Raw genomic sequence first — 6,441 nt, forward strand, 5'->3', positions numbered from 1 at the left:
AAAATGCGAATGGAATGTACAGGAGCAAGGAAAAAACTTACCCTAAGAGCAAATGGCCATAGCTCGCTAAACAGTCTCAGGCAGTTTTACTTTCCTTACAGCCCGATTAGCACTTCGCTGCAGATAAAGTTCTCTTCCTAGTTCTTGATATTTCTATTCAGTTCTCTCTGTATTGGTCCCTTTTATTTTGTCAGCAGATGCTTTCGGTTTCCGTTCTCCTAAGTTTCGTTTCTGCTTATTTTTTTCAGACCAATAAAGTCATCATGATGTCATCATGGCTCCTCCTGCTGTAAACATACAGATTAGATAAAAGATAGTAAAGGCGAGGAGGTCAGGGTTTAATTCTAGCCGAGTGGCACAAATAGAAGCCGAGCTTTAGAGGTGCATATTAGTACAGAGGGGAGAAACAGAGATGGTGGAGGGGAGAATAACCTAGAGGAGAGAGATGCGGAGTAATAATTTAAGAGAACACAGGAAATGCGAGAAAAATAACAACGGGTGATGGTGGGGAACTAATGGATAGAGAGAATGGATTAGGGAAACTACCCCTTATTCTGCGTCGTTTTCTTCAGCTGCAGATGTTAAGTAGCCACACGGAACAATCGATACAATCATTTCTGTTTTTGTATTTTTAAATATATATATATACACATACACACACACACAAATTCGTTTTGGAGCTTCTATAGTAATAAACAGTGGTCCATAGCACTTCTTATACCTAAATATAAAGCCATATTTTCTTTGGCTTAAAGTTTGCAGTTAAATCTACAGAGATAAAGTTAGATTTAGGGTTAATACTAAGTAACTACAAAATTACTTCTGACCTTTCACTAAAATCATACCTCAACGAGGCATTTAATGCCAACCTATTTGCCCATCTCAGAATTCAGACTAGATATATGGGTTGGCAACCTTTTCAACCTCTTGGCTTTTAGCTTTAGCTGAAAAACATAGCAGAGTAGTTTGTTGCAGCCAAGGGGTTAATATTTATTAGATTTCAGCTATATGACTTCATCAGACCTCAGCTACCACCCACTTACCTTTATGATATGCTCTGTCTTGGTTTACAGCACCAAGGGAGGGGCAATGGAAAGTGCTGGGAGACAGCTGTGTTACAATAGTGTAGCCAGGCACCAAAGAATTAGTAATGCTGGTGTGTACCCTTAAAGGGACACAGAACGCAATTTTTTTCTTTTGTGATTCAGATAGAGCATGCAATTTTAAGCAACTTTCTAATTTACTCCTATTATCAAATTTTTTTTCATTCTCTTGGTATGTTTATTTGAAAAGCAAGAATGTAAGTTTAGATGCCTGCCCATTTTTGGTAAACAACCTGGGTTGTCCTTGCTGATTGGGCAGCACCAATAAACAAGTGCTGTCCATGGTTCTGAACCAAACCTTTGCTGGCTCCTTAGCATAGATGCCTTCTTTTTCAAATAAAGATAGCAAGAGAACGAAGAAAAATTGATAATAAAAGTAAATTACAAAGTTGCTTAAAATTGCATGCTCTATCTGAATCATGAAATAAAAAAATTGGGTACAGTGTCCCTTTAAGAAGGAGGCACCGTTTTGCCTAAAGCTAATTACTTGTAAACTCTTGAATGAGAAGTGGTCCAGTCTGCCTTGCCTTCCCTACCTTGTCTTTATTGATTGGTGTTTGTGTTTCCAGGAACCATATATAAGGGTGGCACACAGTCAAAATTAAAGAAGCCACTAATAACTGCCAATGCCAAACACCTACTAAGATAATATATACATATTGAAAACACAGAAATGTGTACAAATAGCACTGTTGTACTATTTTGAATTCTCCCTGGAATGTTGTATTTTTATTGTGTGACCTTCTGGGACTATATATATATCTATATATATATATATATATATCTATATATATATATATATATATATATATATATATATATATCTATATATCTATATATATCTATATATATCTATATATATATCTATATATATATCTATATATATCTATATATATATATCTATATATATATATATCTATCTATATCTATATATCTATATATATCTATCTATATCTATATTTCTTTCATGTAATTAGCAAGAGTCCATGAGCTAGTGACGTATGGGATATACATTCCTACCAGGAGGGGCAAAGTTTCCCAAACCTTAAAATGCCTATAAATACACCCCTCACCACACCCACAATTCAGTTTTACAAACTTTGCCTCCTATGGAGGTGGTGAAGTAAGTTTGTGCTAGATTCTACGTTGATATGCGCTCCGCAGCAGGTTGGAGCCCGGTTTTCCTCTCAGCGTGCAGTGAATGTCAGAGGGATGTGAGGAGAGTATTGCCTATTTTGAATGCAGTGATCTCCTTCTACGGGGTCTATTTCATAGGTTCTCTGTTATCGGTCGTAGAGATTCATCTCTTACCTCCCTTTTCAGATCGACGATATACTCTTATTTATATACCATTACCTCTGCTGATTTTCGTTTCAGTACTGGTTTGGCTTTCTACAAACATGTAGATGAGTGTCCTGTGGTAAGTAAGTCTTATTTTCTGTGACACTCTAAGCTATGGTTGGGCACTTTGTTTATAAAGTTCTAAATATATGTATTCAAACATTTATTTGCCTTGACTCAGAATGTTCAACTTTCCTTATTTCCAGACAGTCAGTTTCATATTTGGGATAATGCACTTGAATCAATTATTTTTCTTACCTTAAAAATTTGGGCTGTTAGGCTCGCGGGGGCTGAAAATGCTTCATTTTATTGCGTCATTCTTGGCGCGGACTTTTTTGGCGCAAAAAATCTTTTCCGTTTCCGGCGTCATACGTGTCGCCGGAAGTTGCGTCATTTTTTGACGTTCTTTTGCGCCAAAGATGTCGGCGTTCCGGATGTGGCGTCATTTTTGGCGCCAAAAAGCATTTAGGCGCCAAATAATGTGGGCGTCTTATTTGGCGCTAAAAAATATGGGCGTCGCTTTTGTCTCCACATTATTTAAGTCTCATTTTTTCTTTGCTTCTGGTTGCTAGAAGCTTGTTCATTGGCATTTTTTCCCATTCCTGAAACTGTCATTTAAGGAATTTGATCAATTTTGCTTTATATGTTGTTTTTTTCTCTTACATATTGCAAGATGTCTCACGTTGCATCTGAGTCAGAAGATACTTCAGGAAAATCGCTGTCTGGTGCTGGAACTACCAAAGCTAAGTGTATCTGCTGTAAACTTTTGGTAGCTATTCCTCCAGCTGTTGTTTGTATTAATTGTCATGACAAACTTGTTAATGCAGATAATATTTCCTTTAGTAATGTACCATTACCTGTTGCAGTTCCATCAACATCTAATGTTCAGAATGTTCCTGATAACATAAGAGATTTTGTTTCTGAATCCATCAAGAAGGCTATGTCTGTTATTCCTCCTTCTAGTAAACATAAAAAATCTTTTAAAACTTCTCTTTATACAGATGAATTTTTAAATGAACATCATCATTCTGATTCTGATGACTCTTCTGGTTCAGAGGATTCTGTCTCAGAGATTGATGCTGATAAATCTTCATATTTATTTAAAATGGAATTTATTCGTTCTTTACTTAAAGAAGTACTAATTGCTTTAGAAATTGAGGATTCTGGTCCTCTTGATACTAATTCTAAACGTTTAGATAAGGTCTTTAAATCTCCTGTGGTTATTCCAGAAGTTTTTCCTGTTCCTAGTGCTATTTCTGAAGTAATTTCCAGAGAATGGGATAAATTGGGTAATTCATTTACTCCTTCTAAACGTTTTAAGCAATTATATCCTGTGCCGTCTGACAGATTAGAATTTTGGGACAAAATCCCTAGAGTTGATGGGGCTATTTCTACCCTTGCTAAACGTACTACTATTCCTACGTCAGATGGTACTTCGTTTAAGGATCCTTTAGATAGGAAAATTGAATCCTTTCTAAGAAAAGCTTATCTGTGTTCAGGTAATCTTCTTAGACCTGCTATATCATTGGCTGATGTTGCTGCAGCTTCAACTTTTTGGTTGGAAACTTTAGCGCAACAAGTAACAGATCATGATTCTCATAATATTATTCTTCTTCTTCAACATGCTAATAATTTTATCTGTGATGCCATTTTTGATATTATCAGAGTTGATGTCAGGTTTATGTCTCTAGCTATTTTAGCTAGAAGAGCTTTATGGCTTAAAACTTGGAATGCTGATATGGCTTCTAAATCAACTCTACTTTCCATTTCTTTCCAGGGTAACAAATTATTTGGTTCTCAGTTGGATTCTATTATCTCAACTGTTACTGGTGGGAAAGGAACTTTTTTACCACAGGATAAAAAATCTAAGGGTAAAAACAGGGCTAATAATCGTTTTCGTTCCTTTCGTTTCAACAAAGAACAAAAGCCTGATCCTTCATCCTCAGGAGCAGTTTCAGTTTGGAAACCATCTCCAGTCTGGAATAAATCCAAGCCTTCTAGAAAAGCAAAGCCAGCTTCTAAGTCCACATGAAGGTGCGGCCCTCATTCCAGCTCAGCTTGTAGGGGGCAGGTTACGTTTTTTCAAAGAAATTTGGATCAATTCTGTTCACAATCTTTGGATTCAGAACATTGTTTCAGAAGGGTACAGAATTGGTTTCAAGATGAGACCTCCTGCAAAGAGATTTTTTTTCCCGTGTCCCAGTAAATCCAGTGAAAGCTCAAGCATTTCTGAATTGTGTTTCAGATCTAGAGTTGGCTGGAGTAATTATGCCAGTTCCAGTTCTGGAACAGGGGATGGGGTTTTATTCAAAGCTCTTCATTGTACCAAAGAAGGAGAATTCCTTCAGACCAGTTTTGGATCTAAAAATATTGAATCGTTATGTAAGGATACCAACGTTCAAAATGGTAACTGTAAGGACTATCTTGCCTTTTGTTCAGCAAAGGCATTATATGTCCACAATAGATTTACAGGATGCATATCTGCATATTCCGATTCATCCAGATCATTATCAGTTCCTGAGATTCTCTTTTCTGGACAAGCATTACCAGTTTGTGGCTCTGCCGTTTGGCCTAGCTACAGCTCCAAGAATTTTTACAAAGGTTCTCGGTGCCCTTCTGTCTGTAATCAGAGAACAGGGTATTGTGGTATTTCCTTATTTGGACGATATCTTGGTACTTGCTCAGTCTTTACATTTAGCAGAATCTCATACGAATCGACTTGTGTTGTTTCTTCAAGATCATGGTTGGAGGATCAATTCACTAAAAAGTTCATTGATTCCTCAGACAAGGGTAACCTTTCTGGGTTTCCAGATAGATTCAGTGTCCATGACTCTGTCTTTGACAGACAAGAGACGTCTAAAATTGATTTCAGCTTGTCGAAACCTTCAGTCACAATCATTCCCTTCAGTAGCCTTATGTATGGAAATTCTAGGTCTTATGACTGCTGCATCGGACGCGATCGCCTTTGCTCGTTTTCACATGCGACCTCTTCAGCTCTGTATGCTGAATCAATGGTGCAGGGATTACACAAAGATATCTCAATTAATATCTTTAAAACCGATTGTACGACACTCTCTAACGTGGTGGACAGATCACCATCGTTTAATTCAGGGGGCTTCTTTTGTGCTTCCGACCTGGACTGTAATTTCAACAGATGCAAGTCTCACAGGTTGGGGAGCTGTGTGGGGATCTCTGACGGCACAAGGAGTTTGGGAATCTCAGGAGGTGAGATTACCGATCAATATTTTGGAACTCCGTGCAATTTTCAGAGCTCTTCAGTCTTGGCCTCTTCTGAAGAGAGAATCGTTCATTTGTTTTCAGACAGACAATGTCACAACTGTGGCATACATCAATCATCAAGGAGGGACTCACAGTCCTCTGGCTATGAAAGAAGTATCTCGAATTCTGGTTTGGGCGGAATCCAGCTCCTGTCTAATCTCTGCGGTTCATATCCCAGGTATAGACAATTGGGAAGCAGATTATCTCAGTCGCCAAACGTTGCATCCGGGCAAATGGTCTCTTCACCCAGAGGTATTTCTTCAGATTGTTCAAATGTGGGAGCTTCCAGAAATAGATCTGATGGCGTCTCATCTAAACAAGAAACTTCCCAGGTATCTGTCCAGATCCCGGGATCCTCAGGCGGAAGCAGTGGATGCATTATCACTTCCTTGGAAGTATCATCCTGCCTATATCTTTCCGCCTCTAGTTCTTCTTCCAAGAGTAATCTCCAAGATTCTGAAGGAATGCTCGTTTGTTCTGCTGATAGCTCCGGCATGGCCTCACAGGTTTTGGTATGCGGATCTTGTCCGGATGGCCTCTTGCCATCCGTGGACTCTTCCGCTAAGACCAGACCTTCTGTCGCAAGGTCCTTTTTTCCATCAGGATCTCAAATCCTTAAATTTAAAGGTATGGAGATTGAACGCTTGATTCTTCGTCAAAGAGGTTTCTCTGACTCTGTGATTAATACTATGTTACAGGCTCGTAAATCTGTATCCAG

The 6,441-nt window shown here is 38.3% G+C and overlaps 1 protein-coding gene across 1 annotated transcript in view; it reads right to left on the minus strand.

Annotated features, from left to right (window-relative positions):
* The window catches only part of HELZ2 (helicase with zinc finger 2), a 463,733-nt gene extending 463,604 nt beyond the window's left edge, over window positions 1-129 (minus strand). Inside the window, exon 1 of the mRNA XM_053715946.1 lies at window positions 42-129. The gene's annotated coding sequence lies outside the window, so the exon portion shown is untranslated. The remainder of the gene's footprint in view (window positions 1-41) is intronic.
* Between the last annotated feature and the right edge of the window lie 6,312 nt (window positions 130-6,441).

This window comes from Bombina bombina, chromosome 1, assembly GCF_027579735.1.
Source record: "Bombina bombina isolate aBomBom1 chromosome 1, aBomBom1.pri, whole genome shotgun sequence".
NCBI classification, from domain to species: Eukaryota; Metazoa; Chordata; class Amphibia; order Anura; family Bombinatoridae; genus Bombina; species Bombina bombina.